This window comes from Cetorhinus maximus, chromosome 14, assembly GCF_964194155.1.
Source record: "Cetorhinus maximus chromosome 14, sCetMax3.hap1.1, whole genome shotgun sequence".
NCBI classification, from domain to species: domain Eukaryota; kingdom Metazoa; phylum Chordata; class Chondrichthyes; order Lamniformes; family Cetorhinidae; genus Cetorhinus; species Cetorhinus maximus.
Genome location: NC_135892.1, coordinates 15,630,378 through 15,651,408, shown reverse-complemented (window position 1 = coordinate 15,651,408; position 21,031 = coordinate 15,630,378). Strand labels below are relative to the sequence as shown.

The following is a 21,031-nucleotide window of genomic DNA, read 5'->3' as shown; positions in this document are numbered from 1 at the left end:
ATGGGCACTAAAAACCATCTTGGCAACGGACAGAAAAACGTTCCCTGTCTCAGCTCAAGAAGAAAAAAATACCGTCAATTTATGCGCCGCTCCATTGACGATATAGACAAAGGTTTTAAAAGGAGCTGCAGAAGGTGATGGATGATATGCACCCTGTCTATACCACTAAAACACTACTTGAGCAATCCACTTAAAGGAACAGCATGAATCCTAGAAAAGAATTAAAGCCTACTTTAAGGAAAAATTGATTGAAGTACAAGTCTTCCCTGAAACTTGAGTCCAAGCAGTCATGCCTTGCAGCATACCATATACTTTGCAACACCAACATTTAGTGCATATGGAATAACCCTGATTATCACAATAGCTAGTTTTTCACGCCCCACCACCTTCCACAGTGAAACAATAGTAAAGTGTGGATACAGTCTGCAGGTAAGGAGTTCTACAGCCAAAACATTATTGCATCATCTACATTGTAGGTTATCAGCCTGTTGACCATTGTGACAGGTAGTGAAACTGCTCACAATGCTGTTCATGCCACATAGACAGAATATCTAATCACAGTAGTCCCAAGAATTTTCAGGCATTTTCAAGGGAAAAAGTAAGCCTTGCTGCAATAATCATGCTGGACTTCATGTGTCTTCCAGGCCACTGACCAAGGTTGAGCCAGACTGTTCATAACCTTGGTTGTTTATTTTACCCTGAGCTGAGTTACAAACTACATCTCTTCCTGCACCAAGACCGCTGTAACATTGCCCTCAGCTGTCCGGCAGTGTCTCAATTTTAAAATTCTGTTCTGCATTTATAAGTTTCTTCATGGGTTTGTACCTCCACTGTATGTCTTGCCAACGCAAGAAGGCCACCAATACCTGTCTGCCCATGCACACTTGTCAGTGCATGCACAGAATCCAATGATGCATTTGCAGGACACACAAATCCACCCTCAAATGGTAACAGCTTCTTTCCGGCAGTCTTCAAACTTATAATAATGAACCTCATTTCACTGTCCATGGATCCCCAAAGTGATTAATACCACACAAAAAAAATACAACCAGATGGACCATCCCTCTGAACTAACTAAATGGCTGGTCTGAAATTTCAAGCAATTCCATGCTTCCTGAGCCCTGTTGCGGGCGGGCACTTGGAGTGCAGCCATTTCTGTCTCAGTCTCTTCTGCTTTCTCTCTCTCCCCAGCCATTTCTTTGACATTTCATCTTCTAATAAATTTCTAAAAAGACACCAACGTGATGTGTAATTTTAATTGGGGGTTAGGGGTGAGGATGGGCGAATGGAGTGGTCCCATTTGCCACCTTCTCTTTCCAGCCCTGTCTGACAGGTCCTGCTGCACATTGCCCCCTATAAAGATGGTGGCAGCCTATACAACTGCGCATGCGCAGCACTGACAGCAAACGCAGCCTTGTACCTCTCTATCTCTGTAACCTCTTCCAGCCCTAGACCCTCCAAGGCCTCAGTGCTCTTCCAACTCTAGTGTTTTGCGCATTGCCGATTTCCATCGCTGCACGTTTGGCAGCTGTGACTTCAGTTACGTAAGCCCGAAGGTCTGGGATATCCTCCTTAAATCTCTCTCCTCCTTTAAGGCATTCCTTAAAATCTCTCTCTTTGACCAAGCTTCTTGTCCAAATACCTCTTGTGGCAGTGTGTCAAAGCTGTTTTGATAACACTCCTTTGAGTGGCCTGTTTTACCACATTACAGGTGCTATAAAAATGCAAATTGTTGTTGCTGACGTTGGGGTGTTGTATTGGGATTGGTTCAGGATCCCAACATCAAGTGGTGCCAAGGGCCAGTAATCAATACAAAGATACACTGTATTGTTAAATTTGCAGCACTGTTGACAATGAGATTTTAATTTAAGAGGGTGCTTTGATGCCACCATAAAATATGTGCACACAGTCTTTATTTATGTCTGTCTTTTTGAAATGGACAAATGATTTATACCCGAAGCCATTTTCCAAAGTTTTCACCTTATGCCCACATGAGCGAGTTGGCATGAGTCCGAGAACCAATGGGCCATTTCAATTTGGGAAGATCTATTTTGTCCCATAGAGGATTTTGTCAATTGAGCTTGGTGGACAAGGACCGCCATCTAACTTCAACAATGCAAAAAACTATCCTGAATGAACAATGTCATCTATCAGGATGCCTTCTCAATGAGCAACTTGTGAAGTGAGAGCCAATTGGGTATGGAAAAGGAACATATCCACCAGGGGAGACAGTGGCAAAAGGTATTGTCATTGTACTAGTATTCCAGAGACCCAGGGTAATGCTCTGGGGACCTGGATTCAAATTCCACCACGGCAGATGGTGAAATTTGAATTCAATTAAAATCTGGAATTAAAAATCTGATGACGACCACGAAACCATTGCCAATTGTTGTAAAAATCCATCTGATTCCCTTCCTTTAGGGAAGGGAATCTGCCGTCCTTACCTGGTCTGGCTGACATGCGATTCCAGATCCACAGCAATGTGGTTGACTTTTAAATGTCCTCTGAACAAGGGCAATTAAGGATAGGCAAAAAGTGCAGGCCTACCCACACCCCATGAACGAATAGAAAATAAATTTGGCACAGAAGACTATCACAAGACCAAATCCCCTACTAATAGATGTAAATATCTTCATGTAGTCAGAGTCATAGTGATACTAAGGTACACAAGGAGGCTATTTGCACCATCAAATCCATGCTGGCTCCCTGTAGAGCAATCTAATCAATCTCATTTCCCTGCTCTATCTCCACAGTCCTGCAAGTTTACTTCCCCCAAAAGCTCATCTAATTTCCTTTTGAAAACATTGATCACCTCCACCATCATAGGCAGCGAGTTCCAGGTCATTGCCACGCGCTGCATAAAACAGTTCTTCCTCACACCCTGCTGCATGTCCTGCCCAATCCTTAAATCTTTTTCTTATTAATTCACGGGATGTGGGCTTCACTGGCTGCGCCAGCATTTATTGCCCATTCCTAATTGCCCTTGAGAAGGTGGTGGTGAGCTGCCTTCTTGAACCGTTGCAGTCCATGTGGTGTAGGTACACCCACAGTGCTGTTAGGGAGTTCCAGGATTTTGACCCAGCGACAGTGAAGGAACGGCGATATATTTCCATGTCAGGATGGTGAGTGACTTGGAGGGGAACTTGCAAGTGGTGATGTTCCCATCTATCTACTGCCCTTGTCCTTCTAGGTGATAGTGGTCGTGGGTTTGGAAGGTGCTGTCTAAAAAGCCTTGGTGAATTCCTGCAGTGCATCTTGTAGATGGTACACACTGCTACTACTGTGCATCGGTGGTGGAGGGAGTAAATGTTTGTGGATGTGGTGCCAATCAAGCAGGCTGCTTTGTCCTGGACGGTGTCAAGCTTTTTCAGTGTTGTAGGAGCTGCACGCATCCGGGCAAGTGGGGAGTATTCCATCACATTCCTAACTTTCTGTGCCTAGTCCTCGTACAATCAGCTAATGGGAAGTTTTTTTCATCTACCTTATCAAAATCTCTCTTAATCTTGTGTACCTCTATCAAATCTCCCCTCAATCTCCTTTGCTGCAAGGAGAGATCCTCAGTCACTCAGTTCTGTTTTTGTTGGCAGGTAGGATTTGACCCTGGGTTGTGTGGTGGATACCATTTTTATTAAATGTAAATTGAAGTCTTAAACTCGTTCTTTGTATACTAGGAGCCAGCACTGCATCTAACAAAGTTTTCCAATTATTCCTGATTCCAAGTGACTGCTAGGTTTCCCACTTCAGGATCAATAAGCATGTCATCAATCTCAAGGGACTGGCAATGTGACATTCCTGAGCAACCAAAGCATTTGAGCAGTGCATGCACAAAGACAACAGAGACAGAAAAAAAATAATCATAGGAAAAATATGCAGTTCTAGTTAGCTGATAAGAAGTTCTAACATCTTGGTTTAGAGGGTGCATACAGTGGATAGGCTCAGGCTCTTATCTGATTTGACATGTACAGTCCTATAAAGACTTGATTAAATATTTTCAAGACAATTATCTCTAGGGTTTATAATAAAAAGATGTATGAGATTCAATGCTGATAACGAAGACTCTGCAGACAGCGTGTGGGTTTTCTATTTGACAGAATACATTCCTTTAATGGATTTGTCTAGTCAGTTATTACAGGCTAACACAGCATCATGTATCAAATATACATTTGTGTGAATGTTTAGTAGTGATGATGGAGCACCTGGTGAGAAAAATGTAACTGTTGAGCTAAGGCCAGCTGCCAAAATGGTTTGCCTCAGACTAATAGCATCACCCAAATTTAGTTTCCTATTTCACAGGCGTAACTGAAATTTTCCATCTGTACGTGACACCAATAAGCATGGGCATTACATGGAGGATGTTAAATGAAAAATCAGCAAGTGCCTTTGATATACTGGGGGATTAGTATGGAGGAATTACATGGACTGACAAAATGAAAAATCTCAAACCAGAGAGGTTAAATGGCAAGATAATTGAAACACCTTAAGGTCATAGCTGCATGTTAATATAGGCCCAAATCTTCCAATCAGCATCAGAACCACTGCGTCTGCGCTGATCAGGCAGAGAACTGCACACTTACCTAGTTACATCTAAAAAGGGCAAATTTCCAAAGCAGCATCCAGAAGAACTGCCTCAGCGCAGGAATCTACGCAGAGACCTGCGAAGAGGATCAGCGCAGAAGGCACGCCCCCTTTTTACAGCACAAGCTGCCGTATTCTGGCAAGTATTTAAAGGTCAACTCTTTTAATTAATGAGTGTGGGTTAGTGAATGGATGAGTGGATAGGTGGGATGTGGCAAGGTGGTTGAGTGGGTGGGAAATTGAAGGGGCAGGTCAGACGGGTAGTCATGTGGTCAGGAGGTTGTTGAGGCTGGTCAAGTCAGGTGGATTAGTCAGGTCTGGTCGGTGGTGGGGTAGTCGGGTCGGGGGCAGTCAGTGGGTCGGGGGTAGTTAGGTCAGTTTGGAACTAGTCAAGGGGTCAGGAGTAGTTAGGTTAGGTCAGGTCAGGGGGCTAGTTGGGTCTGGTCGGAGGCCAGTCAGGCAGTTGGAGGTAGTTAGATCAGGGCTGGGTCTGGTCGTGGGGCATAGGGTTAATCAGGTGGTAGTAAGGTCGGATCAACGGTGTAGTCAGGTGGTCAGGGGGTAGGTGGAGTTACCCATGTGTTAAACCAGGTTTTATCTGTAACATTTCCAGTTAAGTACTGCGGAACCATCCAAAGTCTATGGTTCGGTCTCAGGCTCTGAACGATTTGCGCAAGGTCCTGGGAAGCAGAGGAATTGTCCATTGAAAATTTAAACTTTCCAGGCAATTCTCACACAGTTCTGCGTATCAGGACTTCTGCAGAGTCCTGGCGCACATCTTTGGTCATACATTCAGTCTCCAACAGTCCAGAACCCAGATATTTGGCCATTAATTCAGCTCATTCAAGACTTGATTCAGTAATTCCTCCCAGTCAGTTTCCCTTGATCTCACTATGCAAACTTCAAACACTTTAAAAGAGACAATAGTAAACAATAATAGTCAGAATCTTTTTCCACCCAATTGATTTGGACTGTCATTCAACTCCTAGAACTCCTCTACATTTTATATATGTGTGTGTGTGCGCGTGTGTGTGTGAGAGTGTGAGTGAGTGTGAGTGAGTGTGAGAGTGTGAGTGAGTGTGAGAGTGTGAGAGTGTGAGAGTGTGAGAGTGTGAGAGTGTGAGAGAGTGAGTGAGAGTGTGAGGTGAGTGAGTGAGTGAGTGAGTGAGTGAGTGAGTGAGTGAGTGAGTGAGTGAGTGAGTGAGTGAGTGAGTGAGTGAGTGAGTGAGTGAGTGAGTGAGTGAGAGTGAGAGAGAGAGAGAGAGAGAGAGAGAGAGAGAAAAAGAGAGAGAAAATAAGCGCAGTTGGGGTGAGTCTGTCATAATGATGTTCAACTGGTCAAAAACTGAGATGCTCAAAACAGTAAAACAGAAAAGCTTTTATTCCAGTTATTGTGCTGATGCTCTTCATTTATGTTATTTCTTCCAAATTTGATTTGGAATGGATTGTAGGGATGAGATTCTAGGCTGGGATGCAGATGAATGCATTTGATGGATTGCCTTATTCTTGTCACTATTATAACTATCAGAATAGAAGCAGCCTCCAGTGTCACAACATCTTCATAAAAAATGTTAAAGTTTCCATCTGATTCGTAAATGTAGAGGTGAGAAAATACATGCTTCAATGCCAAACTATTTACTGACTGGAGTTTGAGAAATAAAGAAAGCAAGGGAAAGTTTTAGATGACCATACAATTACAGTACAGTTAATGCTGTTTTTGTTGGATTTCCAGCATTTGTTGTTCCTTTTCACTTTAGTTCCTTCTCAGCTCACTTTATTTGCATGCATTTCAGTTAAGGAATGCACTAGTTGCAAAAATGCAAGTTAAAGCAAAAGTTAAAGACATAAGTCACGGCTGAGGCTAGAATGAGCGCATTTAAGACTGACTTGTGCTAGTGAAAGAGTTAATAGTTTAAGAACATCAAAACCAATCTCACAGGCTTCACTTCTTTAGTCAGAGATGACTTCATGCCCGACATACATTTTGCCACCTGTAGGATCATTTACAAAGGGTCACAGTTCCAATCATTGAAAAGTATTCTTGTAAACACTTGACTCTTTAATTGTCATCAAAGGGAACGCAAGGAGGATAAAACACACCCCAAAACACACAACAAAACATGACAAAGCAAAACATTCACAATAAACCTTGCCAGCCCATCGCAAATTCAATCTTTTAATTTTTATTAAAAAATCCTCCCCATAAATTTTAATAATTATTTACCCATAGAGGTGAGGTGAGAGTGACTGCCCTTGACATCAAGGCAGCATTTGACAGAGTGTGGCATCAATGAGCTCTAGCAAAACTGGAGTCAATGGAAATCAGGGGAAAACTGTCTGCTAGTGGAAGTCATACCTAGCACGAAAAAAGATAGTTGTGGTCGTAGGAGGTCAATCATCTCAGTTCCAGGGCATCACTGCAGGAGTTTCTCAGGGTAGTGTCCTAGGCCCAACCATCTTCAGCTGCTTTATCAATGACCTTCCTTCCAGCATGGGGGTCAGAAGTGGGGATGTTCACTGATGATTGCACAATGTTCAGTACCATTCGCGGCTCCTCATACTGAAGCAGTCCATGTCCAAAAGCAACAATATCCAAGCTTGGGCGGGCAAGTGGCAAGTAATATCCATGCCACATAAGTGTCAGACATCTCCAACAAGAGAGAATCTAACAAGCGCCCCATGACATTCAATGGCATTAACATCGCTGAATTGCCCACTATCAACATCCTGGTGGTTACCAGTGACCAGAAACTGAACTGGCCTAGCCATATAAATTAGGGAGGTGGTGGCATAGTGATATTGTCACTGGGCGAGTACTCCAGATACCCAGGGTAATGCTCTGGGGACCTGGGTTTGAACCCTGCCACAGCAGATGGTGGAATTTGAATTCAATAAAAAAATTTGGAATTAAAAATTCTAATATGACCATGAAACCATTATCAATTGTTGTAAAAACACATCTGGTTCACTAACACCCTTTAGGGAAGGAAATCTGCCGTCCTTGCCTGGTCTGGTCTACATGTGATTCCAAACCCACAGTAGTGTGGTTGCCTCTTAAATGCCCTCTGAAATGGCTGAGCAAGCCACTCACTTCTCAAGGACAATTGAGGATGGGCAATAAATGTTGGCCTAGCCAGCAACGCCCATATCCCATGAAGGAACAATAAAATATATAAATACTGCGGCTACATGAGCAGGTCAGAGCACCATTAATTGGTGCATTCTCCATGGCAACGCCTCTACCAATCAGACCCCACTTGCCAGCCTTCAACACTCTCTTCTCATACGGTATAAAGTTGTTGCTTCCCCTGACATTGGTATTCTTGCGATTGTCCTGATGAGTACAAGACAAAAAGCTTGGACAAAATGTCTTTTCTCAATAATACTCAAGTTCTACCAAAATACTATTTATTTTGAAATTTTGTCCCCTGGTTCTAGATTCCCAACCAGGGGAAACATCTAACCTGCATCTACCCTGTCTATCCCTTGAAGTATTTTGTAGGTTTCAATGAGATCACCTCTCATTCTTCAAAAATCTAGAGAACACAGGCCCCATTTCCCAAATCTCTCTTCACTGGACAGTCCTGTCATCCCAGGAACAAGTCTGGTGAACCTTCATTGCATATTGGCAGTAATATCCTTCCTACGGTAAGGGAACCAAAACTGCACACAGTACTCCAGGTGCGGTCTAATTGATAAATAATTTTCTAATGGTTATGTTTGCAACAAATTTCAAATTGAAGTGAGTAATCTAAAACTGAGGAGTCAGTACTGAGTGCTAAGACAATTCAGAACTTAGGTCTAATAAATAAACCACTGCCCAGGACCCCAATCACCAGGCAGGACCCCGCCCACTGGTCCAGAACTCCACCGACATGATTTCTCTCAGAGCAGCTGGAAAGCTTAGCAGCATAATTTAGAACACCAACAGCATTCCTCTAGTCAGCAAGCATTAAATCCAGCAGCTGAACATACAGCAAGCGCCAATTAATATACCGCTGCATACCGACATCTCATTCCTTTTGCATCACATTCTATTTGTCAGTGCCAACAGCTCACCTTGTTAAAAATTACTTTCTTTCCATTTCACAGTTTCAGATAGCTTGCACCGCGATTGAACTCTGATAAAGTTTAAGCTGAATTAATGAATTTGTAGCAAATAAAAACAGATATTGTCCAAGTTGTCCACAGAGAAGTTTATCACCATGCCTCCCTGAACCTCTGCCCATCAACTCAGGTAGATAAAATCTCGATAGCAACTCCAAATGCTTGGGTGATTTTATGAAAATTAATTTGAAGTAGCTATGAATTTTTAAAAATTTGTTCAAGAAGGTCTTTGTGGATTTATAGTAAAATAAGTTAGGATATAAATAAATTTGTGCAGTAACACAATAGAACTTTCATTCTTTTACTTCTGAAGCAGTTGTTACAGAAACCATTAAGACCAGACATAAATTAAAATGGTAACTGTGCCATTCTTTATCAAAATCATAATTTCAATGGGTTTCTAATCTCATTTTCCTTCCCAGATGGCTGTTCACCTCCACAAAGCCTTGTTCCCACTCTTCTCCATCAGAGTCTGTTAGGTTGACAGATGCGCTTGCAGCAGTAGAAGAGCTGCCAGCAACAGCTTTAGTCATATTGTCCTCCCAACTAGTAACAGCTAATATAGCTCATCACATTCAGACGGTGCAGGAAACAGGATGGGCAGATTTTAGTGTCTCAGTCATGGGACTCAACCTTGTGATCTAAAGGAGGGTGAACAAACATTTCAGCCTAAGGGCCACATCTGGGTTTCGAAATTGTATGGTGGGCCATAAATAATCAAGAAACGAACAATTCATGTTCACAATTTTGTTGTAAAATCAACAGTGTTGAACAAGTACCATTAGAAAATTGCATAATTATGTTTGTTCATTTTATCATACAACTGTGTTGCTCCTGTCAGAACACAAATGTTACTATACCTAAAACTTTTCAGTGTGCTGCACAACTTAAAAGTTTGGTAGTTTGCCCATTTACTGATGACTTCTTTACATGTGAATCTGTAATTAGCTTTGTTGAATCATCAATAATTCTTCATTCCAGGAGTTATCATCACAAAATAGTTTCCAAACTCCAACAGCCCTGCTCCACATCACAAATATTGTTAACACTTATAAACAGAAGTGTTCAAAGAAAACAAAAATTCTAGTTTTTAAATGCCCAAAATGATCTTCCTAAGATTTTTATCTTGCTGGCATCAGTGCCTGGGAGACTGCCCAGGCAATCCAGAGGGTTGGCAACTCCGCTCCAATAGTTAGCAGTTTCCTGCAAACGAAAAGGGCCATGGACAGCAGGTGCTGCTGAAAATAAACTAAACCACATTCAATTACAATGATTTGTAGTGGAAAGAATGAAAATGAAGGAAATCTCGAACAGACTTTTTGTTTAACAGCGGCACTCAGATCTTTCTACACAAATTCACACTAGTGTTTTACACCCAAATGCACTTCACTCTCCATCCTTCTCTTCATAAACTTATTCAGTTATGAATTTTCTTGAGATAAAATAAATGTTCTATTCGGGGAGCATTCGAACTGTTGTCCCAAAAATCCTGCCAAAAATCCCACCAGCCATTCACAGCACTATTGGATGAAGTCCAGTAGGGCAAGGCCCACCGAGAGTTATAGTTTGCAATGTCCAGCTCCCCAATGGGAGAGGCAAACTTGACAAACTACAACTCCTGAGGTGCAACTCAATGCAGCCCGCAAGCTGGATGAAAAGCTCCTGCATGCCGGATGTGGCTTGTGGGCCATAGTTTGTCCACCCCTGATTTTCAGGCTGTAGAGAAAGTAGCTGTACTACCACACCTGCAGGACAGCGTATAGCAGAGTCTCATCAGAAAGATCACTGCTTCCTATCACTTACCTACCAGGATACAATTGACTGGACAAGAGGCTGTGTCAGAAAAACGAGTAAATAGGAAATAGGTCACAAAATGAAAGAGAAATGCAAACTTTCAAAGGAAAAGTAACCTCCCAAATGTTTGCCATGTTGTGGGAGGAGTTTACTCGAGCAGAAAGGTCTGTTGTCATGTGACATAGACTATCTGCCAGTTCTGAAGTGCACTAAACTTTCAAACCTGGTTTGTGGATGATGAAATATTTTCCCCAACATTTCTAGTAAGTTTGTCATTTTTAGTTTGCAGAAACGTACACCAACACTCCACGCATTTCCTTTATGCAGTTATTCATGTCAACACTGATGAGACTCAGGTCAATGAAGTGATGGATCCCATAGACAAGGACAAATGTCCAACCAACCAGGGAGGAGGATATTAATTAACAACTATGAAAAGCCCAGATCTAAGTGTTGAATGAAACATAAATTGTATTTGACTCATTTCAACTCCATCTAGACAAAACTGCCATCTTTAGTTTCTGTTAAGTACTTGGAATGGTACAGGTAAAGTACCTCAAATCCGGCTACCTGAAAACCATGGTGCCTGAAAGCTCACGCTCAAGAGTGGCTTAAAGAACCTTGACCCCACCTGACCCAGAGATCATATTGTGACCCCTATTCACTGAATTAAGAGGTTCCAATTTTTGTTCCCCAAAACCCTGCAAGTTCTGAAATCCAGCACGACTCGGTCCTGAGGTTGCCAGTATTGAGGTACTCCAACTGTAGTGGCTAAATCCCTGCCTCAGCAGCAACTGAGTATTGTTTAGACATTAGCAAGAGGGTTAATGGCAATGACCTTTCAAATGGGAACTGCAGCACTGGTGGTGCAAATCAAGAGTGTACAAAATTTTCAGAAGGTAAATATTAGCTTGCAGAACAGAAAAGTTAAATTATTTCTGCATCACTTGATGGTTGTCTACATTTCAGTTATTCATTTTTGTGTCACAATCACAGAACTGTTACAGCAGAGGAGGCGGCCATTCGGCCCATCATGTCTGCACCAGCTCTCTGAATGAGCATTTCACCTAGTGCTATTCTCCTATCTTCTCCCCGTAATCCTGCATTTTGTTTCTCTTCAAAGAATCATCTAATTCCCTCTTGAATGCCTTGATTGAACCTGCTTCCATCACACTCTCAGGCAGTGATTTCCAGGCCCTAGCCACTCGCTGTGTGAACAAGCTTTCTCTCATACGGCTTTTGCTTCTTTTGCCAACTACTTTCATCTGTGCCCTCTCACTCTTGATCCTTTCACGAATGGGTACAGTTTGTCCCTGTCGAGAGCACCATGTTTTGGGAAATGCATATGGGGCACTTTCTATTTGAGAAAAAAATCTGATTACATCAAACAGTTTACCTAAATGTTTTGCCACTTAAAACTTAAGCCTAATGCATGTGCCTTGTGCTGGGTGAATCTCACCCAATGAGCAAATTATATGGCAGTTACAACTCAACTGAGGTTATATGTTATCCGTATTCATCCTTCTGCTCATTCACTTAACGCTGATATGACAGTGGGGTGAATGAACAGAAGAAGTCGAGATAGAAAACGTATCTTTTTAGATATAAATGGAATCAATCATTTTAATTCTTGCACATAGAGCGCTATGATTGTCATGGTCAGTTGGTAACACCTCTTTTACTATAAAAATGTATATTCCAATTCACCATGAGCAATATCACAAGAGATCTGCTAGTTACATTATATAATGGATAAACTACATGCATATAGGATTCCTAGTTGACTTGGGTTTTATGCCAGCAGCCATGTCCATATCTATTCTGCATACTGCATTATAATATAGAAACAGGCACACAGCTGATTTTCTCTTTGAAATGTTTCTGTGCCGTTCAGTAGTCACTGAGATGTAAATAAATGTTAGATACCCTGCAGCTGAAGAGTTCCTGCCAGAGTCGCAATGCTCGCTATGGGGCACAACAGACATGATCTTCACTATGCGGCAACTGCAAGAGAAATGCAGGGAACAGCACCAGCCCTTGTACATGGCCTTCTTTGACTCACAAAAGCCTTCAACACTGTCAACTGCAAAGGATTATGGAGCATCCTCCTCCGTTTTGGCTGCCGCAAAAGTGTGTCACCAGCCTCCACCTCCTCCACAATGACATGGATCCTGACCAACGGATCCACAACAGACACAATCCACATTCAGACCGGGATCAAGCAAAGCTGTGTGTCATCGCACCGATGCTCTTCTCAATCTTCCTTGCTGCAATGCTCCATCTCACCCTCAGCAAGCTCCCCGCTGGAGTGGAGCTAAATTGCAGAATAAATGGGAATATGTTCAACCTCCACCGCCTGCAGGCCAGATCCAAGATCGTCCCGTCCTCTGTCATTGAACACCAGTATGCAGGTGATGCTTGCATTTGTGCACACTCGGAGGCCGAGCTCCAAGCCATCGTCAACACCTTCACCTAGGCGTACGAGAGCATGGGCCTTACACAAAACATCCTTCAGACAAAGGTCTTCTACCAACCTGCCCCCTCCACACTTCACTGCCCATCCCCAGGACCTCAAACCCGGCACCAAGCTCACGGTCTACAGAAGTGATACCCGCCTGCCTATATGGCTTAGAGATGTGGACTATGCACAGCAGGCACCTCAAAACTCTGGAGCAGTACCACCAGTGCTGCCTCCGCAAGATCCTGCAAATCCATCAGCAGGAAAGGCGCTCCAACATCAGTGTTCTCACTCAAGCCAACATCTCTAGCATCGAAGCATTGACCACGCTTGATCAGCTCTGTTGGCATGCCACAACATTCACAATCCTGACACAAGGCTCCCGAAACAATCACTTCGACACGGCAAGTGAGCCCCAGGAGGGCAGAAGGAATGCTTCAAGGACACTCTCAAAGCCTCCTTGAAAAAGTGCAACATCCCCACCTACATCTGCGCATCCCTGGCCTAAGACCGCCCAAAGCGGAGGGAGATTATCCGGGGAGTAGCTGAACGCCTCAGGTCTCATCGCCAAGGGCTAGTTGAAGCCAAGTGTCGACAGCAAAAGGAGCGCGTGGCAACCCGGGCACCCCACCCACCCTTTCCCCCTACCGCTGTATGCCCCACCTGTGACAGAGGCTGTAGGTCGCACACTGGACTCTTCAGTCACCCGAGAACTCATTTTTAGTGTGGAAGCAAATCATCCTCAACCCCGAGGGGCTGCCTAAGACGCATATTTTGATGAAAGGAATTCAGATGTCAGTTATACAATGGCAGAGAATTACTACAAACTTATTTTTCAGATAGGACAAATATTTTTGAACTCCAGCAATTAATTTCATACTTCAAGGTAATTCCATGCTAGTTCTACAATCTGTTAATCATGGACAAGAGATGAGCACAAAATCGTATTATGATTTGAAAACCATTCTCTAACCACGTATTTCATCCTTCAGAACAGCCAGATTTTTAAATATCCCTACGATATCAGTACAATCAAAACCTTTTATGTCCCAATGTCATGCTTTTCAGTATACAGGCCATGTTGACTTAATTAGTTATAGACCAGTTATATTCAATTTTAGTTCAGTGCCATACAAGGCCATGTTCTTTGCTGCTTCTTGTTACACTCCGGCTAACAATGGTCAACAGCTTTAAAAGATCACGTAACATGTATAAACATGAAGAACACTAATTAGCAACATAATCTTAGACTTATTATATTTACCCTTGATAGCAATATTTAAAATTAATGTCCGGCCAGTTGCCATCAGCAACAAGAGTAGTGCAGTGGATGTTGTTGACATGGATTTCAGTAAGGCACTTGACAAGGTCCCACATGGCAGACTGGTCAGGAGAGTGAGATCTCATGGGTTACAGGAGAAGGTGGCAGGTTGGATCCAAAACTGGCTCAGTGACAGGAAACAAAGGGTAATGGTCGATGGATGTTTTTGTCAATGTAAAACAGTTTCCAGTGGTGTTCCACAGGGCTCAGTGTTGGGGCCTTTGCTGTTTGTTGTATATATTAATGATTTAGACTTAAACATGGGAGGCATGATTGGGAAATTTGCAGATGACACAAAAATTATCTGTGTAGTTGATAGTGAAGGGGATAGCCATCGTCTGCAGAATGATATCAATGATTTGGTTGAATGGACGGAGAAGTGGCAAATGGAATTCAATCCGGCAGAGTGAGGGGTAATGCATTTGGAGAGGGCAAACAAAGCAAGGAAATTGTCAACAGGAAATTGAGAGGGGTTGAGGGAGTGAGACATCTTGGAGTGCACATCCACAGGTCCTTGAAGGTGGCAGGACAGGTGGACAAGGTGGTCAAGAAAGCATATGGAATGCTAAGGAGGCTAAGAGGTAACCTAATTGAGGTGTGCAAAATTTTGAGGGGCCTAGAAAGGATAGATGGGAATGATTTGTTTCCCCCAGCTGAGGGGTAAATTACCAGGGGGCATAGATTTAAGGTGAATGGTAGAAGGATTAAAGGGGACATTAGGAAATATTTTTCCACCCATAGGGTGGTGAGCATCTGGAATTCGCTGCTTAAGTTGGTGGTTGAGGCTAAAACGCTCAACTCATTTAAAAGGTACCTGGATCTGTATCTGAAGTGCTGTAACCTGCAAGGCTACGCACCAGGTGCTGGAAAGTGGGATTAAAATGAGCGGCTAGTTTCTTTTTGGCTGGCGCAGACATGATGGGCTGAATGGCCTCTTTCTGTACCATAACTTTTCTATGGTTCTATGGAGTAAGGTCACACCACCATTAAGTGGCAGCAGGGAAGGGTATGGACACTAGGTGATTACTCAGTTCATCTATAAAATACAAATTGTTCTAGGTCTAATCTTTAGTGGACAAGGCATATTCTCAAGCTGATCAATTGAAGGACAATACCCATGGACATAGTTGAACACTAAAGTTGATACTCCAACAAGCAGATCTCTAAGAAAAGCACTTTACCACTGCAGCTAAATATTCTGAAAATCCACAGATATCACAAAGTCATTTCTGGCTATTATCAATAGGGGCAGTGCTGGAGTTCCTTCTGGGAAAGTCAGCTTTGAAGAATATTTTCAGCAAAGCGAGATTTTGGAAAATTTGCTCTTCATTGCCATAAACAGATGAGCACAACAGACCAGCAGCACAATGCATTAGTGCACTGCCCCCTGCAGTGGAAGGCCCAATTTGAATCATAGCTTTAGTTTGCAAGTGTACTCAGGCTTCCCTTCGGTAGCAAGTTGCTGATCTGAAGTGATTAGGTGTAATGCTAACTAGAGGCAAATTGCCAAGCCAACAAGAGCGAGCCATAGATCAATGCATGCCATCCCAGCGTCCCTGGCCACAAACAGGAATCAGCACTGGAGATACCTGCAATAAAATATCTGTTCTACCAGAGTCCAGGATTCATGGCTGTGATTTCACCAACCTAGTGCTGTCATCCTCAATCTTTAAATGATGTGCTCTTACCACACACCATAGGAGTACAGACTAACTTACAGAGGAGGATAATTACAAAGGATATACACAGATGCCATTTTGGCCCAACTAGTCCATGCTGGGCTTACACTCCACTCAAGTTTCCTCCCATCTTTCCTCACCTGAATCTATGATCTTGACATTCTACTTTCTTGGGTTGCAGAGAAAACAGAAACTGTACCACAAACAGAAATATTATCACAAATATGCAGAAAGGCAGACCTGCAAATCTTCAACATGTTATAAAGTCTCAGGTCCTATGCCAGGTCAAGGAACACAAAGTTAGCGTGTAGGTACAGCAAGTGATTAGGAAGGCAAACGGCATATTGGCCTTTATTGCAAGGGAATTGGAGTACAAGAATAAGGAAGTCTTGCTACAATTATACAGAGCTTTGGTGCAACCATACCTGGAGCAGTGTGTCCAGTTTGGTCTCCAAATTTAAAGGAGGATATACTTGCATTGGAGGCATTACAGTGAAGGTTCACTAGATTGGTCCCTGGGATGAGGGGACTGTCCTATGATGAGAGATTGAGTATTTTCTCTGGAGTTTGGAAGAATGAGAGATGATCACATTGAAACATACAAGATTCTGAAGGAGCTTGACAGGGTCGACACTCAGAGGTTGTCTCCCCTGGCCGGGGAATCTAGAACACAGCCTCGGGTTAAGGGGCCAATCATTTAGGATTGGGATAAGGAGAAATTACTTCACTCAAGGGTTGTGAATCTTTGCAATTCCCTACCCCAGAGGGCTGTGGATGCTCCATCGCTGAATATATTTATGGCCGAGCCAGACAGATTTTTAATCGTTCAGGGAATCAAGGGATATGGAGAGCTGACAGGAATATGGAGTTAAGTCCAAGATCAGCCACGATCATACTGAATGGTGGAACAGGCTCGATGGGCCACATGTTCCACTCTTGCTTCTATTTCTTATATTCTTACGCAACAGTTTGTTTGGATCTGAAGGAAAATTGAAGCTACTTAACCACATCCCCTATCCCAGCTGAACCTGTAGACATGAAAAGAAGGGATTATACTGTGCAGTCTGTATGTCATTTAAAGAATCTTTCTTCTTCATCCTCCATAGAAGCATGTCAAAATATTCTTGACAACTTTTAGTGAAAGAACTTTAAGTAGCTTCAGATCCAAACAAACTGCTGCGTAATAATATAAGAAATAGAAGCAAGAGTGGACCACCATTCAGTATGATCATGGCTGATCTTGGACTTAACTCCATATTCCTGCCAACTCTCCATACCAAATAGGCAATCGGTATCACACGCTAACAGTCAAGGGTGGGAATAGAGAAAGGCAAAACCAGGAAGTAAATCTTTAGCCAAGTTTTGCTTGTGTACCCCATAAAATACCATTGTGGCTGCTATGTCCAATGTGGGCACAAAACTCCAACTCCCTTGTCAGGCTTTGTACAGCTCCAATTACTGTTCAGGTTTCATATAGATTCCCTTGAAATCCTTTCACCATGTATATTTCAAAATTAAACATTGCCAAAGAAATCTGTGAATAAATCACAGCGTTTTATAGATGCAAATGGGCAAAATTCTCATTCTCCACGGGCAAGAGTCCACTGCGCGAATCGATCACAATTTGGCAATCTCTGAGAAATCAAGCAGAGTTGAGTGAATTATTGATGGGAAGGAGGAATGATTAGAAAAGCTAAAAGAAAATGCAAAGGAAAATTTATATTGTTGGGGGAACTCCAAGTGAAAAGATTAACAGGTCCCAACTGCATGCATCCTAGAACATACAAACGCATTAGGAGCAGGAGTAGGCCCACTCAGCCCCTCAAGGCTGCTCCGCCATTCAATAAGATCATGGCTGATCTGAATGTAACCTCAACCCCACATTCCTGGCTACCCTGATAACCTTTCACCTCTTGTTAATCAAGAATCTAGCTAGCTCTGCCTTAAAAATATTCAAAGACTCTGCTTCCACCAACTTTGAGGAAGAGCTCCGAAGACTCACAACCCTCAGAAAAAAATTTCTCCTCAGCTTTGACTTAAATGGGCGACCCCTTATTTTTAAACAGTGACCCCTAGTTCTAAATTCTCCCACAAGAAGAAACATCCTCTCCACATCCACCCTTTCAAGATCCCTCAGGATCTCATAGGTTTCAATTAAGTCACCTCTTACTCTTCTAAATTCCAGTGTATACAAACCTAACCTGTCCAGACTTTCCTCATAAGACTACCCCCTACACCATGAGCTTTTATTTTCTGCAATAACTTTTGATGTGGCACTTGATCAAATGCCTTCTAGAATACAGAAGGAAGTTGATAAATAAGAGTTTCTGACCACAATGTTAGAAATTGTATCAGATGACTGGACAACAGGCAACGTAACACTTTGTTCAAGGAAGGGAGATAGGAATAAATCAACTATTACCAGTAGGTTTAATATAAGTAATTAACTTTATGGAATGAAATTAACGCTCACCAATAAAGACATGGGTTGATTGAGAGAGACCACCATGATATGCAAAATGCACGGTGCCTGTTAAATTTAATGGAGATCTTTGAAGAGATTACAGTATAAAGGAAATGCAGTGGATGTTGGATATATGGATTTTCAAAAGGCATCTGATAAGATGCCATATAGGAGGCTTGTTAATAAAATTTAGGAACACAATATTGGAAGGAATGCACAGCAAAAACTTGCTGAGGCTGCTTTGACAGCACCTCCCAAATTCACGATCTCCACCACGGAGAAGAACAAGGGCAGCAGATGCATAGGAACACCACCTGCAAGGTCCTTTCCAAATGACAAATAATCCAGACTTGGAAACATATCACCATTCTTTTACTGCCACTAGATCAAAAACCTGGAACTCCCTTCCTAACAGCACCTACAGCACATGGACTGCAGCGGTTCAAGGTGGTTCAACATCAATGAGAGCTAATTCTGAGAGATGTCCGGTCGCGGTAAAACCGGAGGCAAAGGGCGCGCCAAGGCCAAGACTCGCTCCTCCAGAGCCGGGCTCCAGTTCCCCGTCAGCCGTATCCACTGGCCGCTGCGCAAGGGTCACTATGCCGAGCAGGTCGGGGCCGGAGCCCGTCTACCTGGCTGCCGTCCTCGAGTACCTGACGGCCGAGATCCTCGAGCTGGCCGGCAACGCAGCCCGGGACAACAAGACAACCCGCATCATCCCACGCCACCTGCAGCTCGCCATCCGCAACGACGAGGAGCTCAACAAGCTGCTGGGAGGGGTCACCATAGCCCAGGGTGGGGTCCTGCCCAACATCCAGGCTGTGCTGCTGCCCAAGAAAACCGGACACCCCAGCAAGGTTTATGCCTGAAGGGGCGACACCTGAAAAAACATCACCTTTGCAAGGGCAATTTGGGATGGGCAACAACTGCTGGCCTTGTCTAAGATGCTCATGTCCCAATAAAGAATTTTTAAAAATGTGCCGTTATGGATAGGGAGTTGTCAAATGAGCAGTAAGCAGACAATTATGGTTAAAGAATATTTTTCTGACTGAATGGACGTAAAAAACAGTCAGTATTATGACCATTTTCCTCTGTCATTTAGTAATCTGGACTCAGATATAAGGGGCAACAATATCAACAGTTGCAGATGACAAAAGTGAGCAGCATAATTAACTGTGAAGATGATTGCCAGCAGCTTTGAGAGGACAACCAGGTTAGTGGATTGGACAGACAGATGTGTTATATAACATTTAATGCTGAGAAATGAGAGGACATGGACAGAAAATATATAACAGATGGTCAAACTTTAAATAAGTAGAAAAGCATACAAACTTATAGAGTCTCGGTTGCATAAATCTTTAAAAGTAGGATGGGAAATTGATAATGCTGTCAAAATATACACCAGACATATACTGGTCCCTAGGATTTATAAATAGGAATAGAGTGCAAAAGTTAATCCTATATAAGACATTGGTTTGGTCAAGGTTGAAATATTGCATCCGATTTTGGGTGCCCTACTTTGGGAAGGGTGTAAAGGCAACAGAGAAGATAAATATGATAGCAGGGATCAGAGGCTTTATATATGCGAAAGTGGTACCCTTTTCATTTGACTAAGAGACGACCCCTCAGAGATAATAAAAATTCTGAGGGGTTTCAATAAGCTAAATAAGAAAAACCCTTTCGATTGGGCGGTGAGCCTCTTGAGGTCATATCTTTAATATCAACAACAAAAGAACAAAGGGAGAGGATAGAATGAATTATTTTTTGTTTGGAAAATGGAATACTATTGCAGTGGTAGAAACAGAACCCATAACAGCTTTAAAAAAAGAGATTAGAAAGAGAAAAGCGTTGAAGGGAAAGGCTGGAGAATGAAATTATGTTGCTTGCACTTTCTGAAGACATTGGGCTAATTGTATAATTTACTGCAATCAAAGGACGTGCAAGGACAAGAGTAAAAGGAGCATTACTTTATATCTGTTGGTGTTGCTCTGTCCCATGTGAAAAACAGCATTGAGTGGAAAACATGGGAAGTGTTTCATTACTCATCACCAATTTTCCTCACCCTAGTCGGCACAAATAACCCTGACGTTAAAAAACATTAAAAAACCAGTAAATATACTTTGTTTCTCACCATCAACTGGATATTAAGTACATTCCACAGTATCTGGAAATGTTCACACTACGATTATAGCTTGAAGTTATTTGGCAAAAGAATAAATAACTGCAAACATCTGCTTCCAGAAAACATACATACATTCTGTCTGCAAATTTTTAGGGAGAGGAAGAAAAACAAAAGAGGAAGTAAAATTACTGTAGAATTTAAAGTTAATATCACTGTTAATTTTCATATATTTCTATAAATATATAATCAGTATATAATGATTAACTTCACATTTCCATGTTGCAGAAAATACATTTTTATCCCAGATTTATACCTATACTTTTTTTGTTCTATTGGGAGAATTTCTGGTTTGCTTCCATCACAAACGTGTACTCTTGTGTTTAGGTGTCAGCCTGTGCTTCTGAGAAATGCAAACTCTGTTGATATAATTCTAGACTAAACCAGAAAGCTGTGGGTTCAAGGAAGACTCACATCTCAAATAATACTTGTATTTAAATTGGGATTTACTCAC

The 21,031-nt window shown here is 42.4% G+C and overlaps 1 protein-coding gene and 1 pseudogene across 8 annotated transcripts in view; one reads left to right on the top strand and one right to left on the bottom strand.

Annotated features, from left to right (window-relative positions):
- utrn (utrophin) overlaps positions 1 to 21,031 on the bottom strand; it is a 630,893-nt gene that overhangs the window by 276,642 nt on the left and 333,220 nt on the right. The gene's annotated exons all lie outside the window — the stretch shown is intronic.
- Positions 18,880 to 19,268, top strand: LOC144689461 (histone H2A-like; annotated as a pseudogene).